Consider the following 27,139-nt stretch of genomic DNA (forward strand, 5'->3'; position numbering starts at 1 on the left):
CAATTTTACTTCACCAATAAAGGCATTTGCTTGCAATTTCATTGGTGTGAAAGGAATTGTTCCCTACGCAATTTGAGCTCAGGCAGCACAAAAATGTGGATCTACGGAGTGGCCTTTTGTTATGGTGCTCTTCTACTCAAACTCCTGCTCACAAGAATGTTATGCTAGGACAGATCTGAAAGGTCTTGTAGGGACAAGCGTAGACAACACTCAACAGGATCTGACACCTAGTGCTTGGTAGCCTCCCAGAGTGTTGTCCTGACTGTATTTGTAATCTTGGATTTGCCATGAAATCCAACAACAAAGCTAAGCAGAAGCTGGCACATGTGCTTAGAGAGGTGACATGCTACCATGGAGCTGACTGGTGCTATCATGTCTTCAGGCGGAGCAGGAAGCCCTGGGGAGATTTGGGTTGTTTCTTGCAGATGCTCTGTTTCCAGTGTTGCAGTTCTCAGCCTGTCCCAGCAAAGCAGCATGCCACTCAGGATCTTCCTGTTTTCCTGCCTTGGGCAACTGCCCAGAGGGCAGTTGACCCCAATCTGTTGTAATTTTAAAAGCATCCACCATCAGGGATCATATAGCCTCTAAAGACTATTACAGTGCTGAAGCCACAGAAGTTTACTGCCAGAGCTTTGTACTGTTCCCCTCATTCATTCTTCCCTTTTCTAGACTAAACAAATGTAGTTCCTTTGTTCCTGTTTTGTAGGCCATGTTTTCTAAGACCCTTACCATTGCCACTTCAAAGATTTTAGTGCCTGATCTTTATAACCTCTTTTAAATGCAATGTATGAAACCAAACACAGTATTTCAGCTGAGGCCTCCTTGGCACTGGGTATAGAAAAACTATTTCACCCTGGGCTTAGTTTTGGTATGACACTTGTGTTTGGCTACCCTAGCATGAGATTTGCCCCCTTCTCCTTTGCTTTTTATTTCACTTGTGATTTAGCCTGACCTCTCTAGTCCTCTTATGCAATCTTTTTGCCTCCTCAAGGAGGAAATTTCTAAACTATAATACTTCTACAGTTGATTTATATTTCGTGCTAAGCAATTCTATTAAATACCAGGTTGTTGACTGGATCACTTCCTGAAAGTAACACAACTGGTTCTCATCACAGCTTCTGACAGGTTTGTAACATATTTGAGCACGATTTTTAACCATAAATTTTAAAAGCATGCTCGCTATCCTACAATTGTTAATGATGACATAAAAAGAAGCAGACCCACATCACCACTGGAAATGCTGTTCCCTCTTGTGTGAGGAAATCACCGCTAACTTGCTGGGCATCGCTGATACAACTGCAATTCCCACCAGAAATGTGACCTTACGAGCCATGGTGGACAATAAACAGTGTTCAAGGGGAACCTCTTCTTGCATCTCTTCGAAATCAGTGCCCTGTCCCTCCACAGCACACCTCATAAATGCACATTTAATTAATTGCCACCTGCACATGGTGCTACCTGGAGCTCCTAGCTGGGAGGTATCTGCTCCCTAATGGTCACATCATTCTCACCCAGTGGAATAGCTCAGCTACAGGAGCCCTCAGCTCATTCTTGATACTTAGCTACAGACTGTGAAAGATTTATGTATATGAAGAGTGCTCAGTTTTACTGTCATGCTACATTGTTTTGACAGCCCAGATGAAGATCCAGGTATGACATTATCAAACAGAATATGCCCTAGAGAAATTATTTTTCTGAGTATTTTACTTCACACTCTGTCTCATCTTAAAAATGCAGAACAGGCCACAAGAAATGAGAAGGAAATTAATGCTTTGATTCGGCACAGAACCTCAGCATATGCTTATGTTGAAGCAGCTATGCAGTCAGAATATGCCTGTGGTTGAAATCTCAGTGCTCTACTACAATACTGATCTGAGTCTGATGGGGTCTTCAGCTTCTTCTAAGTACCAGATGAGATGTAACCCACATAAGTGGAATAAAAATACAAAGGTAATGCCTTGTTCAGGTAGGGAATGGGGGAGGAAGAGAGATGGCCTTGTTTTTTATACACCAGTTCTGAAATTGAATGTGTGAAGGCAGTGAGGGCTACTTCAAGAGAAGCCCCTGAGAATGATGAAAGAAGCCAAGCCTGTCCTGGCAAGGACCTCTCACAAAGCCCAACTCATGGGACAGAGGAGTTTTTCTCCAAACAGGTAGTAGAACCAACCAAGCTCATGGCAATGGGACATGTGGTTGTGCAGGAAGGACCACAACAAGGGACGCTTCCTGGAACACTGGTGACAAACTTTGGCATGGAAGATGGAGAAACCATCTGGAATGGGAGCACTTCCCTGCATCGCTCCAAGACACACATATAAATGCTCGTGATGGGAACATGGGAAGAACCTTGGATAAGGGTGGTAACTTTACATTGAGTGGTCCATGCTAACAGAACAACAGAGAAAAGCAAACATAACCAATCACTAGGATAAGAGAATTGGAGAAGTGTTATGCTCAATCACATGGGAATAGTATGGCAACAAAAGAAAGGCAAGTAGGAAAATCAGTGTTCTTCAGAGGAATGATAACCACCAAATCTCAACTAATCTAGTGCACAGGAAGGAAGGATAGTAAGCCAATAGTTTCGATAAAGTGTGAGTTTAATTTGATCAGACATGAGAAGGAAGCACACAGAAAGGGGAAGGTAGGTCAGATGCGCAGAGCTCTGAAAGAACAGCGCAAGCATCAAGGGCTACAATCGCAAACACCGGCAAAACCCAAAAAACCTCCAAGAGATGTCGAGAACAGTTGAAAACTCTATAAATACAGCAATGGTGTAACAACAAAGGAAGGCCTGGGCCTTCCCTTTAAGGGGAAAGGAGGGAGACTGGCACAGTCCACTGCCCTCCAGGCCCTGCTGGAGGCACCAGCGCTCTTGGGGCTCAAGAACGCTCCTGGTGCTCCTCGCTCCGGACCTGTCTGCAAACCCAGCACCTACAGAGGCCGCCATTGCTGCCAGCACACCTGTCGGCCCCGCCTGAGGGGCTCTCTGCCCAGCCCTGCGGACAGAGGGAGGCGAGGGATGCCTGGGCCAGAGCAGGGACGAGAGACGCGCTCCTGGGAAAACGCCTTCCCCTCGCTTCCCGGCCTCACACAGGCTGCGGGGGGGGGCGCGCTGCCGCGGCCGCTGCGTGCGAGGAAGGAAACGCTCCCGTGTCCCTTCCTCCCGCCCCGGGACACCCCGGCCGCCCCCCCGCTCCCCGTTCCTTGGAAACGCTCCCGTGTCCCTTCCTCCCGCCCCGGGACACCCCGGCCGCCCCCCCACTCCCTGGCCCGGCCCCCCCGGGGCCGCCGCGGGCTCCGGGCGGGGGCGGGGGCGCCGCCCCATTGGCCGAGGGCGGCCCGTCTGCCGCGCTCCCGTTGGCTCGCGCCGCCGGCGGCCCCGCCCCGCTGCCGCTGTGCCATTGGCCGCCCGGCCCGGGAGGGTCCCGCCCCGGTCCCGCCCCCTCCGGGGTCATTTAAGTTTATGGAGGAAAATAAATAAATAAAGCGGGAAATAGAAATGCGTAGAAGGCGGGGGGGGCGTGGCGCGGGGGAGCGCAACCTAACCTGCTGCCTGGCCCGCGGCGGCCAATCGGCACCCGAGTGCCGGCACGACTGACACCTCCGCCCAGCCACTCAGCGCTCCCGAGCGGCGAAGACGGCCCCCTAGCGTTCTAAAAGCCGGCCAATGAGAGGCGCCGCCCGTTTGACCGACGTTTGCGCCTCCTAATAGGAGGGGCGCATAGCGGACCGGCTTCGCCTATCGAGAACTGGCCGTGAGTCGCGAGGAGGGGGGCGGGCCCAGACGGCGATGGGAGGCGGGGCCCGCTTTGAGTGGCGGCGCTACGAGCCAATGGGTGCGGGCCGGCGGGGCGGGGGGGCCGGGGGCCAATGAGGGGGCCCTGCGAGGCGGCGGCGGCCGCCTCTGAAAGTGCCGCGAGCCGGCGGCGCCCAGCGCGGGGCAGGGGAAGATGAGAGAGGTACCGGCGCTTCCGGGGTCAGCGCGCGGCCGGGGGCGGGGCCCGGGTGTGCTCCGCCCACCGGGGGCGGGGCGGGCTGGTGAGGGGCGGCGGGGGGCGAGGGGCTCCCGCGTCCCGGCGTGCAGGGAGAGCGCGTATTCCGGGGGGGAGCGGAGCCGGCAGTCCTGGAGGGGGAACGGCTCGCACCCGCCGCCTCCCGGAGTTTTTTCGCCCTCCCGAAAAAGTTTGGGAGCCGGCGGGGCCACTCCCCTGAGGGTGCGCGCGGCCGGAGAGGGAGACTTGGCACCGACATTCCCCCCGCTTGTGTCCCCCCCCCGCGCTGCTCCTCCTCCTCCTTCTCCAGCCGCGCCGCTGGGAAAAGTTGGCGGCGCTCGTTTGTGAGCTAGGGTCGGGGAGGGAAGAGATGCCCAAGAACCATCTGGACACAATCCCGTACAGTGTGCTCCGGGATGACCCCGCTCGAGCAGAGAGGTTGGGCCGGATGACCCAGTGTGGCCCCTTCCAACCTTGCCCAGCCTGTAATCCTGCCTGTAATCCAGGGGTTCTGAGAGGGCAGGTCGGGGTTATTCTCCGGGAGAAAGGCAGTGCCGCGCCCGGGATGCCCCGCGGGATGCGGGCTGAAAGCCCGCCTGGGGGGGAGCTGCTCGTCCTCCCGCACCGCAGAGCTCAGCTGCTTGGGGGTTTTGGGGGTTTGGTTCGGTTTTGATGCCGTCCCCGAGGGCTCACGGAGCAAATCAGCTGTTGCCCGTTCTCCCTGCGGAGGCTCCGGCAGCGCCGTCCCGCCCGAGCGCACCGCGCGTCCCTCAGCGCTCCCAGAGCCGTCGGTGCCCATCCTTCCCCCGGCGCCGGGCGGCTGCCGGTGCCCAGGGAGCGGCGTCGTGAGGGGCTCGGCTTTCCGTGAGGGGCTCGGCGCTCGGCACTCGGGGCGCAGGAAACAAAAATGGATTTGCAGATTGAGGAGGAAACGTGCTGCCGCACTGCCCGTCGTGTTCCTAGACTTCGCCTCCTTTTGTAGCCGAGCAAGCCGGTGCTTCTCAGGTTAAAAACCCTCCTGTCAGCCTTGGAGCCCTCTGTGCTGAGAGGCAAATGGGAAATTGTGAGAAAGTAAGACTCGCTGTCCAGTTAATCAAATGTGTAAAGCGTGAAGCTCGGCTCTTCGAGCGGAGTAATTATTTTAGGAGCAAAAAGTATCTCCGTAAAAGCTGTTATTGTCTACAGATACTGGATCACAGTCCTGAAATCCAAGCGCCTTCCTGGGTCTTTCTGAATGCCTGGGATGTGCTCTCATACAAAAATGATGTTTTTGGAATTTACGGGGCTGAGGTTGTGGAAATGCAGAAGCATTTGGCATCTCTGAGTCTCGGAGTGCTTTGCAAGAACGAGTAACTCAAGACAAAAATAAATCTGTGATAGGAAAGTACTGTATCCTTCTCTTACACGCACAAAAACCCCTCAGAGGCAAGAGCTCTTTCAGCTGTTCAGAGGATGCAATGAGGACACAGTATTAGAGCCGACTGGGAGGATCCTTCCCTCCCCAGTGGAAAATGTGGTATTTGTGAAGTTGCAGTTTTCTGCAAGAAAGTTCCAGTTTTACTGGGAAAAAAAAGTTACATTATTCTGACCGGAAAATTAAAGTGATGGTTCATGGCTACCTGCCTTGCAGACTCCTGTCAATTCTACTTTCCGCGTACAGGGAAAAAAACACAGTTAATAAAATCTTCCCCTTAGAGACTTCCACCTTTTTTTTTTCTTTTCCCCCCCTGTTTTCCTGTTTTCCCCCCTTTAAAAGAATTGCTTGGAATTTTTATTCCACAAACGACGTGAGAGCTTTACTTCTTACTCTGAAATAGAACTAAATATTTTTTCACAGCACAAAAATTCCAGTATTTGGCCAGCCTGATTCAAAACTTCTGGAAACTTGGGGCCAGATCTTTGGCTTGTTCAAACTGGCTAGTTCCATTGTGTTTAGTCCACAGAGGATTTGGCCCTAGTTAATTAATGGTTCACTCGAGGTCATGCAGCGAGTTGATTTTTAAAGCTGGAAACTGAATCCAGAGCTGTTATTATTCATTCCTGTCATATATCTTGAAGTTTACTGTACAACATTATATTTTTCTTAGACAAGCTGGATTAATAAGAGGCAGAATCCATGAGGCTCTGATTGCAACTTTTCTAAAAAATCATGTTCTTAAAAAAATCTATTCAATCGTGATCTTACTAGAAAAGCGAGTAAATATGTTGTAATTAGTGCATAGGTGACACTGACTACCGAGGGAGAGAGAGGCCTGAAAAACTGCTTTTGTTATTTAAACCTTTCTTTCAAAGTACAAAAGCATTTGATTGGCACTTCACTGATTTAATAGTCCATTTGTAATGCAGGAAGAACATTACAGAAAATTTTAGCATTATTTTAAATCTCATCATTTACCCTGTAGGTGTTTTTTAAAAATCCTCATTTCTAGGAGAAGAAAACTTTCTGATAGCATGTCGAATCTGTGACTAGTCAGTTGTTAAAGGTATGAATGCCTTATGTCTTCCAAAATGAAATGGTTTATGAGTCTTAAATTGTATCCTGTTTGTTGTGGTAGCACAGAAGTAAAATACAAGAAAAATCCTTCTGGCAGAGGATTTAATGTTTGGTCTTACTATGATGTAACATTAGGAATGGAACCTAAGCCCTCTGGTTTAAAATCAGTGTTGCCAGCATTCATATTAAAGTGAAAAACTGTTCAGATCCTGTGCAGCAGCAGTACCAGATGTATGAGATACCAGCTAGCTCATTCAATCATCTGAATTTACAGAGGTGGTCTTTCACCTGTACTTGCATGAAGATGCTTTGTGAAGGTCCATTTTTTTTCTGTTTTACACGGGGGGATGATACAAAGGCCAGAAATCCAAACAGACTGCTGCACACACCCCTTTCCCCCACTGTTACTGATTTTTCAGGGGATAACAAGATTTCATAAAGTTCATAAAGGCTTGTTTCTGCATTCTGAATGTTTGAGGAGTGACTTCATTGCTAAAATGTTATATGCTAGAAAGATTTTGAATTTAACAGCACTGAAATGACTTCCCAATGTCAAAAAGCAGTCAATGACAGTTTGAACAGACCTTCTGCCTCCCAGGCCACAGCTGCACCTATTGGCTTCATTGTCCCATCCCTCCTACGCACATGCATGCCTGGCATTGTTTTGGAAATACAGCAGAAACTTGATAATTCAAACTGATGACTCGGAGAGTCACTTGTGGAATTAATTTATTGGGTAAATTAATGACTAGATATGCAGGCAGATTTAAAAATAAATTTAAAAAAAGTTGGTGTGTCATAGTGTACGGTTTGTTACTTCAGTGTGATTTATTTGTCACTGCATGAATTGAGTATCCTGGAAAATATTTTGTTAGAAATTTTCTAAGTCTTAAATCTCAGCATGGTTCTGTTCTTGTTATGTAAATCTGTGAGGGGAATTGGGTTTCCAGCTCTTCAATGACGAGTTATAATTTGGGATTAGAAATTAATCCATAGCACCTATTTTGTGGCACAGGATTTATAGCATGCCTCAGAGGTTAAACCATAGCCTTAGTATACTGATCTGTGCTGTAGGCTTATTTGATTTCGGCAGGGCTGCCTGCCTAAAACAAATAGGATTTGATCCTTGCTGGGTAACCTTGGTCAAATTCCAGGTGGCCCTCAAGACTTACTATTTCCATCTTGGTAATAGAAAATAAGTGTGTTCTTTCTGTTTATTTTTCACAGGGCCTCAGTATTGTTCAGTATAGTTTGTCATGTGAGACTGTAAATCCCTTCCAGCGAGGTGGAATTTTAGATTTGCAAACTGTTCCCAAATGATTGCATGTGTATCATGAAGGAGAAGGCAGTCCTCTAGCCAAGAATGGACAGAATTTATCAAGTTTAGCTCATTAAGATTCCAGAGTGACTGCAGATATTAATGTAGAAGATGCTATGGGGAAAAATAATTATTTTTAATTTGCTCAAAGTACCAAATTAATGTTAAGTAAGCAGAATTCATCTGTAATTGCCCAAGAAATCTTACCAGCAGTTTAGGCTCTCTGAAGAGGTATTGCAGAGAGTGTGCACAAATCATTACATTATTGATAAACAAACAGAAAAACATACAGTGTCTCAAATTGGCAGCTATTAGTAAACTTTGCTTGTTTCCCCTTACATAGGCATGCTGACCCTTGATCTTGGGTATCACAGCAACCCAAGCAAGTCAAAATTCAGTTCTTTAATTTTCATGAGCAGTATATTCACTGAGAGGAATCATTGAGCTTCTCTGAAACAGAAGGAAATAGTTGCCATTAACTATTTTTCACAACCAGAGGTGATTTTGGAAGGTCTGTGTTGCTTTAGGAAGTCCCATACTTGTGGCCTGAGTAGGATGATCAGGAAATAAAAATATTTTGTTTTGATCATTTTGTGCTTACTGATATAAATGGATCTCAGATTATACTCTGATTTTCCCAGATATTAATGAAAGATGCCTCAAGGAATACCAGAATAAGACATTTTGTTATCAAATTTCTTTGTAAGAGAAAGTTCTGATTTTGACTCTTTACCAGCTTATTCAAATAAATAATTATTCCTTCATCATTCCTTATTTTTTAAATCCAATATGGGGTCCAAGTGAGTTAGTGCTTCTTATTTTCTTGAAAGCATATTGAAGACTAAGTACTTGTTTACTGGTCTGGGTTCCTGGCTTATGACTCGGTCTTCATGAAGTTCTCTGCCACGAATAGCATATTTGACTTTAAGGAAAAATTGCTCGCTCTTTGTTTCCTATCTGTGCAACAAGAATAATACCATGTGCTGTCATCATGAATATTTGCAAAGGTATGTACATGGAGAATTCCAAAATGCAGCCATCGGGATTATAAATAATATCTAAAGTAATAATTTCATATGGTAAGTGCCAGTTTTTCCATTGGCTGTTTGGTTTGACAATAAATGCCAGTGTCAGTAGTTTTATAAACTTTGGTGTAGTTATTCTGGGTTTACATCAGAAAACAGAAGGTGGCTTAGACATGAATTTCCTCTTTGAAATAACTGAAGTGACATCAGTGGAATTATACAGGAATGATTTTGGCATTGATACTGCTGAAAGAAATAGTGCTCTCTGAGTGCTTTGGCCTCATACAAAGTGAGCTGTATTAGTAGTAGAGGAGTTCAAAGCTCCTTTGGAATTGTAGTCTCCTCTTTACCATTTTAAGTTTTCAAGTACTCTAGCTAGCAAGTACTGTTTCTGGAAGAACTTCCAGGATTCAAAACTGTGTGTCTCCCACCCCATAGTAACTGTGCACTCAACTTGCCTAATTTCCCATATGACTTTCAGCATATCCGTTTGACTAAAGCTTAAGAAAGTGGAAGTTTTAAAGCATTTTTGTAGCAAACTCCAGTCAGACATCTAGGCTGCTTTTCTTATACATAACACTTTCTATTTCCAGACACTGTAAATATTGGCCTTCAGAATAGCTTTGTGCAGTGTTTACCCACATCACTTTATGGAAGATGAAGAAAGCAGAAAATACCCACTGTTTCCAAAACTGGTGATAATTTTTAACTGCTTGTATTTTTGTATGCATCTTTTGAGACCCTGAGGCTTTATTTCCACCACCACTGGTTCTGTACACTTCCCTCTCTCACTGGTGCTGGATGTAAGTTGCAGTCATTAAGTGTAAGTACCTCACGGTAGATATTAAACACTGTCAAAACTTGTGTAGAAGTTACAGCTTTTAGGTGCAGCAAAAACAAGGCAAAGTTCTGGGAAACAGGTTGGAAGTGCCTGAAGGTTGGGCCTCTAGAAAAACTGTCATTCTTCTCTATTTTTAAATGTACCAGAATGAAATTAGGGATTGAAATGGCAGGTGCTGCTATTCTTCTGTTAAAAGCAGCAATATCTGTTTTGTTAAGCAGTTTTCTGTTTCATAATTTTAAAGTAAATAAATAAAATACTTGTGTTGTTTAGGTGGAGTTTAAATGTGGGTTCCAGATTGTCTCCAAAACAATTTGTAGGACTTCTCCCCATTGTAGTGTGTGAATAACACCCACTGAACTCAATGTGAGGGTTTTTATATCGTGTGGCTGAAAAGAAGAGTCCCTATTTATAGCATTCAAACGTTGGCAGGTGCAAGACTGGTGAGAAATGTTAGTCTCACACATACAAACTAGTTGTTTAGGAGAGACTTCTAGATGGTGGGAGCTGCTCCTCGCTGGGCCGCTAGAATCAACAGCGTTGCTCAGTGGCTGAGCAACAGATCTTCTTGTTGAGATCAATCAGCTTGCATTTCCAGGAGGGTGTGTAACGAAGAAGGGCCTGATGGTGCTGATTGCAGTAATATACTTAGCTATGGCAGCCTTAGCTATTATTTATAGAAGTGCTAATTATATCAATAGAAATAGCAATATTAATACTGTTAAGTGTCAGAATCCACGCTTGACAGCATGAACTAAACACAGCTACTGTGAAACAAAGCAGCCAGCTTGTCTCCCTTGTCAAACCACCAATATGCATTTCAGGAAGAGTACACACCCACCTTAATTGCTTGGGGTCTCACCATTTTTGCTCATCTTGTTATATCACTATCATTTCAAGCTGAAAACTCACAAGACCGGCTGTTCCCATGAAGTGTAGACTGTATTCAAAGTCAGTCTGGAAAATTCAAACTGTGACTAAAAGTGTTACAGTGGATTCCAGTTTAAAGCTGTCATCCTACAATGCTGGAGACTGCAAGTGTCTTGAAGTTCAGAATCTGATCCAAACTTTTTTTTTTAGTCTGTATCCTACCACTTCTTGTTTACAACGTAGTTGGTGAGGACTCACGTAGATTTCAGTACCCACAGTTACCTTCAGACTACGTTACAGCCAGCCTTAATTGGCATCTTTTAAAGGGCAGAAAGCATATTACCAAAAAATAAACAAAACTAAAAGAAAACAAGAGCATATTGAGACTTATTGTCTGGCTGCTTTTTTAACATTTAAAATATGCTTGATTTCCTGTCACAGTTCTTGTTACATCTGCCTACCTCTTGTGACAGAGTTTTAGACTGACTTCCCACAGGAGCTTACAAATCAAGCAGGTTAATGTCTTCATTAAAACTGAATAACAGTTTACTTTGGGAAAAAAACATATTAAATATTTCAGGATATTGAACACCAAACTACTATTAAGCTTTAACTAATGCATTTACTTTGCTGACACTTGCTCTCCGATGGGACGTGTAGCTCCAGTTAATGTCACTTGAAGTGATGTTTAAGACTTCATGAGAAAGTGTTTCCAACCCCTTCTAGATGATTTTACTCTAATTCTATCACTCTGTACTTGAGAAAAAGTTTTAAATAAGTTATTTCAGCAACTTGCCGTCCTTATTTTGGAAGTGTACTGGGTATAAATGTCTCCTTTAGAGTTTTAAATAATCCTTTCTATGTCCTAGATACATGTGGTGCATTGTGTAAAGACAGTGACAGGCTGTTGGCCTCTGGACATATAAAGAATGTCCCTTAGCATGCTTTGCCTTTGGGAGGAAAATACAAGGATTGTTGCAAGCAGGAAAGATTTGGGTTTTGTCACCCATGATTGCAATCTACCTTAAGGCATGACTGATTTAGTGGATCAGGTGGATAGAAATACAGGCACATGGCCAGCAGGTCAAGGTTTCTCAGCTGGCAAGTTTAGATATTCTGCATGGGCCACTGTTACTGCAGAACTGTGGACTTCTGTCGTTCCCACTCTCTGTAGAATCCATTTGCAGTGATGCCATGTGGGACACAGGGGCATCCTATCAGTAATAGGAATGGGGTTTGTTTGGGTTTCTTTTGTTCATGTTGCACTGCAAATTCTGTTGGTGTAATTTGCTTTATCAGCTCTTTTGTTTTTGTTGGGATTTTTTTTGACCTCTTCATTTGGCAATCCTACAGTTTACTTATCTATTATCAGAGCTATGTCAGACAGTGATGCGTCATTCTTTCTGGATCCGACTGCAGCAGCATCCCAGTACATGATGCAATCAAGCTACATTCCTCCACTGGCGGATTCAGACCAATCCTTTTGAAGCTTGTTAATGTATCCAAAATCAAAGCCACTTTCAGTTCTACGCTGTAAGAATACTGATACTTTGTTGTAACCCTTCCCATCATCGGTCTGTAATAATCCTGGAGTTCTTCTGACATCTATTTAAACTCTGTGAACAGGTGATCTGTGAGTAAATCTCCCTGAGGAGTTGCAAACTTTCTTGAATTATTTACATATACTGTCAGAATTCTGTCTTGCATTGCATACTGGGCTGATTGCATAGACGATACAATATGATGCAGAAAGAAATGGAGGATGTGCCTAGAACATAAAGATATGCCTTAGACTCATGAATATATTGCATAAAAATAATTCCTACTGTAATGCTTCTGGCTTTTGCTGTGTTGACTTCAGGGAAAAAAATTGTCCACAAAACTTAGGATCTTGGTTATACCGAGAAAGAAATTGTTGAGAAAGATGAATGGCTTAGAGAATTACTTATGCAATAGCTTGAAAAGAAAAAGCTTGGTTTAACTACTAGTGGGTATCTGAAAGACATCATTGCTCAGTGGTGATGTTCTGGAATATAATGAGCACTAGCTCATCTCATTTGGCAAACGTGGTAATTCCTGGTAGGACAGGAGATAATTAACAAGTGCACATAGAATATGAATTGTTTTGGTTTTTTTTTTGGTTTGTTTTTTTTTTTTATTTTAACTCATGGTCACAATGCATTTAAGTTCAGTGGAGTAGAAAAATATAATTATTAGTTTTAGTAGAATAATTCTGTGGGGCACTCCACTTTTTGAATAAACAAATACAGATCAATATTTTCTTGAATTTACTGGTCATGCATATTTATTCACTATATTGCCATTCACTCCCTTTAAGTAGTTCCACATCACATTTTTGGAAATTTTACATTTGTGATTTGAAAACAAAAATTGTTGTGCCTAATCCTGTCTTGCAAGATAAATATGACAGACCTGTTTTTGTTACCATGGTGGCTGAGTACTTGTACTCTTGTGGTGCAAATACATACTCAGGTTCATGATTTGCTTTCTGAAAGTCCTTGTGGACATTTGTTAAAGCTTTGCATTGTTAAAGCTTTTGTTCCAGTAAATTGTAACATTTTGGTCAGAGGGTGTTGACTTAAATGGAACAGAAGTTACAAAAAAACCAAGGACTGAGATGAAGAGGGTTAATAATTCCCCTTTTTCAATGATGGCTCATCTTGGTGCCACTGGGAGACATTCACCCAGCCTTGCTGTCAAGCCCCAGTTGTGTGGATGCCATTCACTTGGGCTGACAATGTGGTGCTTTTTAACTGGGCAGCACTGCTCCTGGTCAGCATGATAACCTGGACCTGACCTGAGAAGCACGTTAACTCCAGATTCCCAATTAGTATTGATGTTATTTGCATGTGTACATTCTAACAGGAACTGGGGAGCCTCAGATGAGATCAGTGCCCCATCCACTGCTGTAAAAGCAGTGCTGCCTCAGGAAGCTTTTAGTTAAAAAGGCAAGTCAGGAGAGAGGTGAGAGGAACAAAATGTTAGAATTTCCACTGTTGTGGTTGCAGACCAAGACACAGGGTAAAATTGCATGATTTTATTGGGATAATCCAGGGAAAGGAAATAGAGATTTTCAGAGGCAACTAACTCCCACTAAAGCAAGTATGGGAGTGATGTGCCAACCTGCCATTTGTGCCTTTGAAAATGTCTCCAGGGAGTCTATTGTAGAGCCAAGCATTGAACTCTGATCTTCAGTCCCCCACCAGACAATCGCTCCTTTCTGCTTTAAGTGTTTTTAATTGAAAAATACCATCTGAACAGTGTCTGTAAAGAATTAGTTTTCCTCAGAACCTCCAAAAGAAAAGCAAAATGATGTGCTGCAGCAATAAATTAACCAGGGATCAAAATAAAAACCACAGTCTTGTTATGAAAACCAGAACTGGTGGGTAAATACTGTGAATTTATGACACCACTGGAAAAATAAATTCACTCTGGTAAATGTTAATACTTTTAGAACTAAAGATTTTTAGTTTAATTATTAAACTATTCAAAACTCTTCTAAGCAGACTTTACATGCAAAAGCTACAGAATGTTTAAAAAAACATACAGAAGTTCACCCCTTGCTTTTCTGCAGGCACTATTTATATCTATGTCAGTGTTTGTTTCAGAGAAGAGAATAAAAGTCCACATGACACTATCTTACTCTCCCCAAACAGCAGTAACACTCTTCCTTTTATATAGGGTTGTACGTATATTCACTCACACGTTCTCATCACTTTGTTAGGAGGTAGACTCTTTTCCCATTTTGCAGGTTGGGAAACCCTGGCAGAACTCAAGGTTACACAAATGCAGAGAAATCGTGAGAGTCAGATTACGCTGCTGGAGTGACCCATGTTCAGGCCACTCCAACACGTCCCCTAATAATATTTTACAAGCCTGAGCCATCTGTGTGTGATGAGATCAGAAGTAAGGAAGTCTGTAGTTGCCAAGAGAATTTTAGCAAGCAGAATTGTACAACTACAAAGAAATCCTACAGCATCAACAAAGCAAGCTCAGAGAAATATTCACACTTAGCTGTTTTTGACTCTTTTAATTGGAGAGTGTTCTTGTTAAATTTTAAGGGTTTCTTCTTCCTGTTGCACACCTAATTATTGATCATATTGTGAGCTTTGCATACATTATTAGGAGTCTCCAAAATGGCTAATTCCATATTTTGCAAAAGCAAGAAGACACTACTGCTGCATCTCTCAGTGCACATGGAGGGGTAGTCAACCCCTACATCTTGGCTGCATCCCAGTGATTTGGCTTCCTTCTCTTCACAAACACACACACAAACACAAAAGCTCGGAGGTACCCCAAACAAGAGACCCCCTGAGAATTCCCTGCCTACTTCTGATCCGTGGCCTTCTTGCTGTGCGTGGACTTCGCATCAGTGAGATCAGGTACTACTTACGTCTTCCTTCTTTTAATTTGTGTAAGATGAACTTCACAAAAACAAATGAATACAAAGTATAGGCCTTTCAAATGCTCTCAGCATCAGTTTCACTCTTCTCCTTTTGAACACAACTGGGACTTGACTTGACTGCAGGTGGAATTAAGCCCACATTGAGCATTTTCAACGCATGCAGTCATAGAAGAATTTATAATCCTACAAAAGGGATTCTGAAGCTCATCAAAGGATATGAATATTTTGCTTTCAATAATGGCTCTGATTCTAAAACAGAAAGCTGCTTTCTTGGTTACTATGGGTTAAGTTCAACTAGGCTTTCTCCCAGTTTGTTTTATTAGAAAATGGTATTTATTTGACTGTGGTATGCTACCTAAAATTGTTATAATTTGTTTCTTTATTTCCATAAACATTTCTCTGTTTGTTTTGGAAGAGTGGTTACTTAAGGAAAAAAAAAAACCAACAAAGTAAGCTTAAAAATATATTGCTTGACTCCCATATCAAATTTTCTCTTGTAATCAGTGTATATAGTTTTCCTTTAGCACCAATCTAAAAAAAATAAGGCAAACAAAAGAAAAGAGAGAGAAGAGAGGCATTAGAATCTATTTTCAGGATGGCATATCAGACTACAGGCACTTATGGGGTAGAACAGTTTTATTATTTTGGGCAGTACAGTGGAACTTATGAGAAGCTTTCTTTTTTTATACAAAGTTAGTTCAGAGTAGATTAAAGTTTATTTCAAACTCAGCATATTTGACCTCAAGCATCATAAGAGTCATGTAGAATTGGCTCATGCTATTAAATTCCTACAGCGAACTCCATAATAATGATTAATTTCTTTCATAAACTCTCTTCATAATTAATACAGGTTTCATTGTGGGCACTGCTATTCTCATATTGATTATCTCTACAATTTAGATTGGACTCGTAAAATGATGTCTTTGTTTACTCTGATGGCCAGACATTTATTTTACTTGGATAACTCTCATCATTTGCAAACTGGACTGGGGATATTACTATCATAGAAATTACAAATATTTCAGACCTAATCCATGCAAGAGCAGGGATAATTCTTTGGCACCTGAGATTAATAATACTTTGGTGTTTTCTGATGCTTCTCATCTGAGAATCTGAGTTCTTTATGAACAATTAATTAAGCTTTAAGATACCCTTCTGAAATAGGAAAGCATTAGTAGCCTCCTGCACTGGATAGACTCCTATTTAGAGATGTTGACTGACTTAGTTCAAGTCACCTGTCAAGTTGTCTACCTTCAAGTTATAACCCATATTTGCTGATTACCTATCTTACCCTTCAGTTCTGAGTTTTTCTCACCTGGCTGGACAATTTTTGATGTGGCATAGTTCCCTTTGGCAAAATATGCATTTTAAAAAATTGTAATTGCTGGATATGCTTTAGCTGCTGGAACAAATGTAGACACTTCTTGTTGCTTGTTTCTTTTCAAAAATAATTTAATTTTTTTTCTAAGAGTCTTTTCTAAACTACAGTAAAATCTGTAGACTTCTAAGACACTAATAATCCTGTGTAAAAAAACCTCAAAACATGACTTTCACGTTTCAGACTTCAGGAGAAGCAGCTTAAATTGGAAAAGCCAAAAATAGCAAATGATGGTATGGAGAAGGTAAAGAGCCACAAACCAAATTTTGTAACATTACCCTGTGCACTCCATCTAATGTTGTGCAACAGGTGAGCCTTTCTCTTGGTCAGTCTTGTATATGTTAATAATGTAAATCCACTTTATTGCAATATTAGAGGAAACCCTTCTCATATAACTGAGAGATCCCAAGGATAGAGGCAGTACATTTTGTTCAGTTCTGTTGCCCAGACCCTGGAGGGTCCCGAGCCCCGTGGGAGCTGCTGAGCTCTCCTTGTTTTGTTAACTTCAGAGAGTGCTGGGGGGAAGTTGCAGTGACTGGCAGAAGTTAATCTTTGGAAAGCCTTGGAGACAAACAGGAATTCCATTTTTTTAGTTGAATTCAGCCATCCTGCTGTTGCCAAACCTACAAGCAGAAGGAAATGTGGATGTAAAAAGCAGCACGTATATACATATTAATGCTTCCAGTACAACATCCCCCATGCCTGAGGACAGTAAGTGCAACTGAGGACATGGTGAGGTTTACAAGAGTACCTCACATGTTGAGATGCTTTATAGTCCCCCCTGTGAATAGCCTAGCGAAAACCATATGTGAAATATAAATATACTGGGACTTAAAAATGGAGCTGCATTCCAGCCTTTTAAGTTAATTTTGTAACATGCAGCATCTGAGGGCTTAATATGTGTTGTATCCAATGCTAGCTGAATACTGCAGGGCTTAATAAATGCAGTGTGTAGTGGAGACACCAGAGGGTCTGATGGAAGACGTGAGAGGAGGAGAAGAAGATGGCGGAAATAGCACATTTTAGTGAAAGAGCAAATCCGGTTTGAACCAACTGCGTGCTTGCTTCCTTCAGTCCGAAGGCAACAATGAACTCCCGTTGTCATGCTGACTCAGTTGTCAGTGACTCACTTTATCAGTCTCAAAATTGTCCAGCATTTCATCAGACCTGGATTACACAATGGGTTTTTCCTTTTCCCCCCTTTTTTTTTCCCAATACACTTTTAGTATTAATAGGCCTGTAAATCATCTGATGTTAACATGTTTCCTCATTAACTTCTACTTTTTTAATTATAAGATTAATAATCATACAACTTCCCAAAGAGGGAAGTGCAGTAATCCCAACTTGACTTGAAATTCTCAAGGAAAAACTTTTGTAGTTATGTGACTCTCTCAGTTAAAAATAAGTTAAAGCCTTTTGTTACTTTCCACAGGATATTGGCATAGCTAACGTATGCTCACAATTGTTCAGCTGAGGTATGTGTTCTCTGTTGGGTGTGGAGAGAAAACTTGTATGTGGAAACAGCAGCCAATGTATCAAAGTTGAATTTTTCTCCCCAGCATCACTTTTTTAGGGTTTTTTCTGCAAAAGCCTATTGGAGGAAACACTCAAATGCAGTATATTATCCACTAAAACAGCATACATAAATTATGTGATGTATTTTATGGGTGTATTTATCCCTTGAACACAAAAAGACACGTTACCTAAAATGCAAAGTGTGTGATTCTGTACTTAAAAACAAGAACATCTTCACAGTCTCTGTAGTTTGTGAAAAAATTTAGGTCTATGAGGCTTTATATCTAACTCTGCATATTAGTGCGCTTCACTAGATTCTTTGATTTTAGCACCTATGCTGTTACACAGTTTCAATGAAAGTGATATGAATAAACTAAAAATGTGTAAAAAGTGATGCTGAGTTGGCTGGACAGCAATGCATCTGTTCTAAAATCCAGCATTTCTAAGTTCAGCCATATTGTCTGCCCTAATTTAACATCTGTATTTTCCACCTGCAGGATAAAATTATTTGTGTTCAATCAAATCAATTTTTTAATCACATATTGAGGGCAAAATATGTGTCTTCAGTTTTTAGTCTTAGAATGTTGGCGATACCTGGAATATGTTCGATGATGTCTTATCCTGGGTTTAATCCCATCCGTCTGTGTTTTGAATCCATCCTGGTGGCTATGAAATGGAAAGCTTCCAAGAGTCTTTGAATAATTTTTTAATTTTGTTCTTCAGTGGTTCTAGTTCTTTGTTGTTAATTAGATCAAACCACATTTCCACTGAGGCTGTAATGGTAGTGTCATCAGCCTGTAATCTGTCAAGTCCCTCTGAAACCTCCTTCAACTGCTTTTGTAAATTTAGTACCTCTCTGTAAAGTTCCTTGCAGAGAAAAATGTGTGCTATTTTTTGATCAAAGTCCTTCTTGTTCTCAGTGCAAATTTCAAGACACTTGTTGATGCAAATGCAGAATCACGTGTTCCTGAGAGGAACACTGAGTGTCTCTGGGAACCAGGGGCACTTTTTCACTCAGGTTACCCTTTTTCACTGGAGTTATCCAGCCTGCTGGTAATAGCAATTTTGTCTTTAGGCTCTAAAGTACAGGTTGGGAAGAATCTGGCCATTACTTTTCACTTAGTGTGTCTGAAATACAGCACTGAGCAGCCATACATCAGAAGGAGAAGAAATAGTTTTAAACATTCTTGTTTCAAATTTGTTTTTTTCTGTTGAACCAAATAGTAAGGACAGCTTTCTCATGCATTTCTCATTGCTGGATATCTTTGGTAACATTGCACCAATATCTGTGATTTTCATCCTTTTAAATAGCAGTATACAAAGACATACCTTTCATTTTCCATAAACTTGTGGTCATTAGATCATTTGTCGTGTTCATATAGCCAACCTGTACTAATGTCACTGTTCAATGCTGTTACTTTTTCTTTTATTATCCTCCAGCTTTTTCTCTCGGAGATTCTTGTAGTGGGCAGCTGAATTTACAAGTCTCTAAAAGAAATGTTTCAATCATTGCTATTAGTTGCTCCTTTTGTGTTCTACTGAAGGCAACATCATTAAGACAAAATAAGGTTGCATCTGTCTTGTTAAGCAGAGATTTTCTTTACAGCATAATCAACTGGTAAGCTTCTTTCTGGGTCTTCAAGACACAAAGGTGTCTAATGTTTAAGAGCATCTAGGAGATTTGGAACACAGATTTAAATCATCATTGCAGCTATGTTTAATAATGATAATGACAGCATTAAAACATCTCACTTTCAGAATCATGAAACTCATCAGAGTCCTGCTTCAGTAGTTTCACTTAAAAGAACCTCTCATCTTGAAGAGTCTACAAAAATGAATTGTCTGCATTTTTTGAGATGGATATGAAGTCATCCTAACTTCTTGAACAATTTTGACAATGCCTACACTATACTGTTAAAGAATTACCTTGGGATTTGGTACTTGTTACTTTCTCCAACTTCTCTTGAAGTCAGATAAATGAATATTTTTATGTGTCTTAACCATTAAGCCCCAGTTTGTAATATTGGTATCTTTAATATTAACAATAAAGCAAGAAGCCTGCAGTCTGGATTTAACAGTTAGGATGGAAAACCTGTGTGAGAGTGCTGGCTTTTGTTAGACTTGTTATAGACTACTCAGAACTGCTTTACTGATGTCACTTTCCTGTTGAGTCTTAGAATGTTTAAATTTCTCATTTGCAGATAGAAAATAGAGCCTGATTTTTCAAGCATCACTTCTTCCTATTCTTTGTTATTTTCATGTAAACATTTCTAAGTGTCAGATCCTGAATAGTCAGCACTGGATTGTTTCTGTATCTGACATTGTAAATATAGGTAACATGACTCATGGACTCTTTGCCAAACTATATATAAGCAACCCCTGCAGCAAAATGTTCTAACATCTTCCCTGGGTCCATTGTGAGGGGCTGAGCAGGTCATCTTTAGTCAAATGTATTTCTGCTTTTGAAACACCTCTAGCTTTGTCTGTCAGCACTTTGTCTCACCAATCACATCTGTGTGAGTTTTGGTTTGGTGTTTACATGGGAGAGCATGGGGAGCACCTCTCTAAAAACCAGTGCAACTCAGATGCTTTCAGTTGCTGAAAAAAGAAAAATATGCTAATTTACCAGTACCATACAATTTGTGCTGCTTTTGTTCATATTTATCATATTTAGTGGTCCTCGATAGTTCATTGCTTTTTTTTGCCTCTGAGGATTTTTTGTTTGTTTGTTTGTTTGTTTGTTTCAGTCTCTCTCACAACTGCAAAGTACTGTGCATCCATGTGCCAGTAGTGTGCAAGGCCAGGTTGGGTGAGGCTTTGAACAACCTAGTCTAGTGAAAGATGTCCCTGCCCAAGGCACGGGGTTGGAACTGGATGATCTTTAAGGTCCCTTCCAACACAAACCATCCTTTTATTCTATGATCAGCCTCTCTGTGCAATCTTAGCTGTAGTTCTCTTAAATGAAAATCCAGCTATCAGTTTTACAAGTGACTATTTAAACTGTTTATTGATGTTTTCTCCAACATGGAAGTGCATATACTGCTTTAAGAGTGAGAAGGACGTATCGGGTACCGCAGGAAATTCCAAGGAGCTTTCTGTGGGTTGAGAGCATGGCCACAGTGGGAGAAATGTGTAGAGTGGTAACTGTGTGGGATGGTTGGCTCTTTATCCATCAAGTCCTTCCCCGTCCCCAAAGGGATCAGAGCTCTGCTTAGAAATTCCCAGGACTTGATCTAATCTTGAGTGCACGTGAGACGAGCGAGGGCTGAAAGGCTGAGTTAGCAGGGAGGAGTTGGAGAATGAAGGTGCTAAGAGGAGCAGGGTAAAAACTGCAACTCAGCCAGGGTTTTTTACTGTTCTTTTTTATTACTTGCCACAATCCACTGCCTATCCCAGACATGTGCAGATTCCCATGATAAGCCTAAAGATTGCTGTTGGAAATACTTTTTAGCCCAAGTAGTATTGCCTAGAAATGTTTTTTGAGCAGAAGGATTTCAGTTCAAAGTAAAACCTGTGATGGTAGGGGTGCTTATGGCTACTCCTGAACACTTGAGCAATTTCTGGCCATTTAATTGTGACAATTGAGTAATTCACGGTACAATGTTTTACTTCCACCTTTATGGTCTGCCTTTGCCACGATTTTCAATCCTCTTCCTAGTCTTTATTCTACACTTCCTTTTACCAGTTAGAAAACAAACTTGAAACATCTTCTTTTACTCTAGTAGGAAGTTTTGTTTTTTACTCCTTGAGGAGACTGAGATAACTTTATGCACTTTTCCCTTATTTTATTCCCCATTTTGCCTGTCTCGTTCCTTGATGGCTTTCACTCTTCGATCAATTCCACCAATTTTAATTGGAATTTTTTTCCTGTCTTCTCTTGTGATAAAAAGATATTTTCAAGTAATCTTCTTTAGGCCCAGTGGTAAAAGGGCTGTCTTTGGGAATTTGGACATCTATTTTCCATTAAAATGAGTGGAATGAAGTGTTAGTGTCTGGCAGGGATTTGAACACCTTTGAGCTATTGTGAAGCAAGTATTCTCATTCCTCTGAAAGTGAACTCCTGTTGTAAATAGGAATGGATCATGTTAAGCTTTGAGACCTGTGGATGGCGTAGTAACATGAATGTGGATAGAACCTGTAAGTCAGATTTTTGGACTTTATTTGTCTTGCGCATAACTTTTCTCAGAGGAATAGCCTGTAGTTATCCCAAAGAACTTCCAGCATCATTAAGTACCTAACACTAAAAATCCATAGCAATTGTTATATCTTGTCTGCTCTGGAAAATGATGTAATTTATCACTTATCTTCCTATTTTGAAACAGGGGTCAGATTGAGTTGACTTTTAGCAGTATGGTGAACTGGTGCTTTTGTTCCCTGGTGGTTGACTTCTTGTGCTCCAAAATTACAGCTTTAATTTAGGACGTAAAAAGCTTGTAGCCTGCCTGACTGTGAGGTTCTAATTAAAGATTGCATTAGATGTGAGCTGACACTTGTTTGTTTCCAGTCAGTCTCCTAATACAAGAATTTTTGGATGTGTCAAGTAGTGTTGACTCTGAAGACTATTGTCAGTCATTTCAATGTAGAAACTATTTACTGCTTTACTGTTTTTGGTTTTTTTTTCCTCAAGAAATAAGGCAGGAAAAAGAAGAGATAATAATGTTACATAGAGCTTCAGCATTGTCACATTTGATACTTGGAGCCCAGAGTACTGTTTATGTTGAAACAGCAATGTGGAAGAGTAATGCCCCATAAATTCTCTTCATTATAACCCTGTGGCTACTTTTCTCATACCTGTTTTAAAGATGCTTACATGAGCTGCACATGGTGCCTAAACAGGCTGTCTCAGCTCTCATGACTGAGAATAGCTGTGCTGCACCAGGTAACCATTAACAGCTTGCTCGCAGTTTGCCCCCATAATCCCATATCTGAGAATCCCCAGTGAATTTTTATGGTACATTGCAGCTTTACTCTGGGAATCCCTAGGAATTTCAGGCTGAAACTCATTTGCTTACTCAGTTGGATGGATGTATGATGTATAGCTCGATATTTATGTGGGGTTTCTATCAGACATGATTTTCTTCCCTTGCTTGGTGCCTGGCCCTCAAATGATTTCCTGAAGCTGGTGAGAATTCCATGTAGCTGTAGTGGTAGTACCTTTGTTTCTGAAACAGAAAGCATAAAGGTATACTGGCATTTATGGTTCTAACATCTGTGATATTATCACAGTGTGTTAAAAACAAATGTCGATGTATTCTGAGACTACAACAGAGACTACTTAAAGTCATATTTGTATCCTGATTCTTACCAATATTTTGTTGGCTTCAGGACAACTCAACAAATGGAACAGTAGGACAGCAAAGTACCAGTTAATATAAAGTTATCTTTATTCCAACTTCTGTTTATTTTGCTGAGTTTTTTTGTTGCATATTATCAAATGGTTTCACAATATGACCTCTGACTTTGAAACAAAACAAATTAAGTGTTAGTTAGTACTGATTAGTGCAATGTTAACATTGATTCTTTATTTACTCAAAAATCAGGAAATTAACGTTCCTCTGACAAACTTAATTATGCCTAATTGCACAGATATTACAAAGGGGATCTCTCATTATATAATCATAGATAATCCTGGTAGCAATAAAAAATCTTACAGTCCTAGCTAATATTTGCAAAGAAAGTTATAGAAGAGGAGCCCTTTGACCATAAAAATAGTATCTGACTTGGGCCTGTTACAAAACCTGACTGAAGAGTGGCATTGAAGTTGGTACAGTTTGTTTCTATTATATCATTTTGAAAATATTATGTCACCTTGTTCTGTATGTTCTAGTTCTATAATGAAAGGCCCTTTTGTTCAAACACAGGCAAAATAAAAGAGTTGTTTGTCTATAGGATACCAAAGCTCATTTCTGCCAGACTTACACCACCACTAACCTTGCTAGATCTTCCAATTTTTGACAGGTTTGATTGAGAGAAAGGTTCTTATCTCTGTTCTTGTGTAAAATAAGACCTGAGGCTTAATTTTCAGTTATAACAACTTTTTGCTTTTAATTTCTTTGGCTTTAAATAATAAACTCTCTCATTTATTCCTTTCAAAATGAACTTCAATTAATACTTCAGGAAAAGAATTGCACCTCTAAGTGTGTCCTTTAAAACAGCTGAGCAAACTGTGTTCACTTTATCAAAAAATATTCTCCTCTAGGCTAAAACTAAAGGACTAATTGGACCCAGTCTAGTTTTTCTAATAGAGCTTAGCTTACATAAAGAGAAAAAAAAAAAAGGAAAAAAAAAAAGAGACCAGGACATTCCTTTTCTTTATTACATCTAGTGCATTTTGGTTCTTTACTCTTCAGAAACATCTTTGATTAAATGTTTCAAAGCCAAAAAATCCTGCCCACATACACACAAATATAATCCTGAGGTGGTCTGCACATAATCAAGGTTTGTGAATGTGAGACCTTCTTACCTATTTTACCTATAGTTGGTAGCACTGCTTTTAGTAAAAAGGTTACATCCTTACTAGTGTTTCCTGTGTGTTTGATACAGGGCTCAGCAGTTGTTTGCTGTTGGAGTGGGCTTCTGAGGCTATCAAAGACAAATCTTTCCATTACTTTACTGAATGGCCTCACAATGTTTAGTTAGCCCTGCAACAGAATCAGGCACATTTTGTACTCACAGGTCAGAGCCACGTGGCCTAAATGCCCCTAAGTCCCTGGGCTTTATGTTTTCTGTTAGCTGGCAGTGGGATTCTAGGGGTGCATATCCAGAAACACTAAGCACAGGGACTTAGCAGGAATTTGGGTCAGCTGACAATGGGTGCCACGGTGAAATTTTGGGATGAACTGCTTCTAAGTGAGAAACAAGCCGAAGAGGTTTGAGTGAAAGTCCAGCTTTTTCAGTAACTTACAACTTCAGTTTGCCTGGTAAAAGAATTGTTTTAACCTTGCCTAGAATAGATGGAGAAAAATCTTATAGAGGAACTTTCTCACTGTATGATTGTATTTGAGGAAAATAATCCTATATCCATTGAAGGGATGTCAGGGTGAAGTACTATTCATATTAGATGAATAATGCCACTTAGTGTTGCTTCTTTCAAATATTACAGCATTATTGTACATACTATGATATTGTTTTTTTGGTCATACATCCTTAGCTTTAAGAAAATACATAAAGAAATTTCTAGTTTTAATAATTTCATTTAAAAAGCTTTAAAAATGCTACTGATCATAACAGAGATTAAAAAAAATCCCTGGCTTTTAAGAGAATCACATAACTTTTAGAGCCTATTGAAGAGTTTTTGAATGTTTGAAATTTCAACACTCTTCTTTTTTTTTTTTCTGTAGAGAAGTTTTTGTCCACTTCATATATAGTCAATAAATGTTCAAGTATGAAATTTCCATCTTCATACCTCTGATACACTTACATTACATTTTTGGTTTTATTTTTCAAGAAATGGCTATTCATTTGGGGGACAGTATTCTCAGATGTGATATTCTAAACTAAGAGATAATTACCTCTTGAATGAGTAGCATCTTTGAAAATGCTGACAAAAATATTTTCCAGGTAGAATGGATTCATGCTGATAGGCTTATGAAAGTATTCAATTGCACCCAGAGGGTAAAATAACAGCTTCCAAAATATTGCTAGTGATGTGTCTCACTTATTTCCCCCATCTAGATCTTCATTCACAATGAACTTAGTGTATCTCAACTGCTATGACAATCACTAGAGTTGCAGAAGTTTGTGTTGGTTTGTTTGCAGTTTTCCCCCTACTATTTAAACAAAGTAAAAGTAGAAATGCTGGCCACCTTGAGCTTCAGAATTTTCACTTCTGAAATCATTATGACAGCAATCAATAGTCTGCATACTCCTTAACTTTCTGCGGCAACACTAGAAATCTTTCTTGGTTGTCCTGGTTATCTGGCAGAAGAGAGTGATGAATGTGCATCCTGATTTGTTTGTTACCAAAACTCCTTTCATGTGATAAAACTACTTTTTACTATTTGTTGTTAAATTTGGGATGGATTCAGTGTGAATTTTCATAAGTAATTAATCAAATTTCTATTCCTTAAATGTTGGCTGAACTGGAACATGTGTCTGTAGTGGAATCAGAAGTAACCTTTGGGAACCCTATAGTTATATAATAGAGGGTGCACCCCCTACAATGCAGTGGGCTATGTAACAAGATCTGACTTCATTGTAACTGCCCAGCTTGCATGAGGGCCTGGCATGTGAGCTCAACAGCTAAATTGGTCACTAATGGCCTGCCCATGCAAATAAAGGCAGAATCCCAGCACCCTGTAAGTGGAGAGGATGAACATATATGTATAGCCAAGGCTACAGATAACTGCAGCTTGTTAGGAGTTAAATGATTGCAACACAATCTACACAGAAAGCTGAATTAGCTTTCCAGGGCAGAAAGCTAATAACATATGGACATCCCAAGCTCGTGTGCATGTATGTGTAAAGGCTTTTTGTATGGTTGTGGTTTTTGAATTGGAAAGTGATATGTTGGTATGATACTGTCTTCTGGAGTTGATGAGGACTCTCAGTCCCTGTAGGTGGTGATTGATATACACCAGTGTTGATGAATATAAAAGCAAGGGATTGGCCTTGCTGGGACAAAAATTGTTATGTTGTGAGATCTCGCTCTCACAATTCACTGATGTAGCAGTAACATTTGCCCAACACAGCATTAGAGAAATGTATGACATGGGATGATTATGCAACAGAAACACCATGTTGCCACCTTAATGCAGGGTGGCCTGGGGGAACAGTCATTATGCAAAGTGTTCCTCCACTGAAGTACAGGTAGTGTCATCACAAAGGAAAGTGGGTATTTGGTACACACTACTTGCACACAGATTTACACAAATCTATTTAAACTGTTGGAGACATGTCAGCTTTGCTTCTGGTTTATTATTCAGGACATTCTGAGATTAAAAAAAAAAACCCAAAACAATAGAAAAGCCAGTTCTGGTTCAGTAAGTGCATCCCAGTCTTGTCAATCAGCTGGGCTGTCTGAGAGTCTGATCCATAGAGGCTTCTTAGACTGAACTTCTGATCAGCAAAGGCTAACATCCCAATTCCACTTTCTGTTCTCAAAAGGGTGATTACCTTTTTCCATTTTTTTTTTGCTATCTGTAAAATGAGACTGACAGTAGTTTTGTTGCCAAAAGAAGTTGTGAGATTTGATTTTTTTATGATTACGTGCACCTGAAATATGGTATGATGGACCAAAGTTGCTATATTAAAGGAAAGTATTACTTATTTGGAGGTC

General features: G+C 40.9%; 1 protein-coding gene across 1 annotated transcript in view; it reads left to right on the top strand.

The window, feature by feature from the left end:
- The first annotated feature begins 3,883 nt into the window (after positions 1-3,883).
- Positions 3,884-27,139, top strand: part of ZBTB20 (zinc finger and BTB domain containing 20) — a 473,812-nt gene continuing 450,556 nt past the window's right edge. The window contains exon 1 of the mRNA XM_077174295.1: positions 3,884-3,962. The gene's annotated coding sequence lies outside the window, so the exon portion shown is untranslated. The remainder of the gene's footprint in view (positions 3,963-27,139) is intronic.

Source organism: Agelaius phoeniceus, chromosome 2 (genome assembly GCF_051311805.1).
Source record: "Agelaius phoeniceus isolate bAgePho1 chromosome 2, bAgePho1.hap1, whole genome shotgun sequence".
Lineage (NCBI taxonomy): Eukaryota > Metazoa > Chordata > Aves > Passeriformes > Icteridae > Agelaius > Agelaius phoeniceus.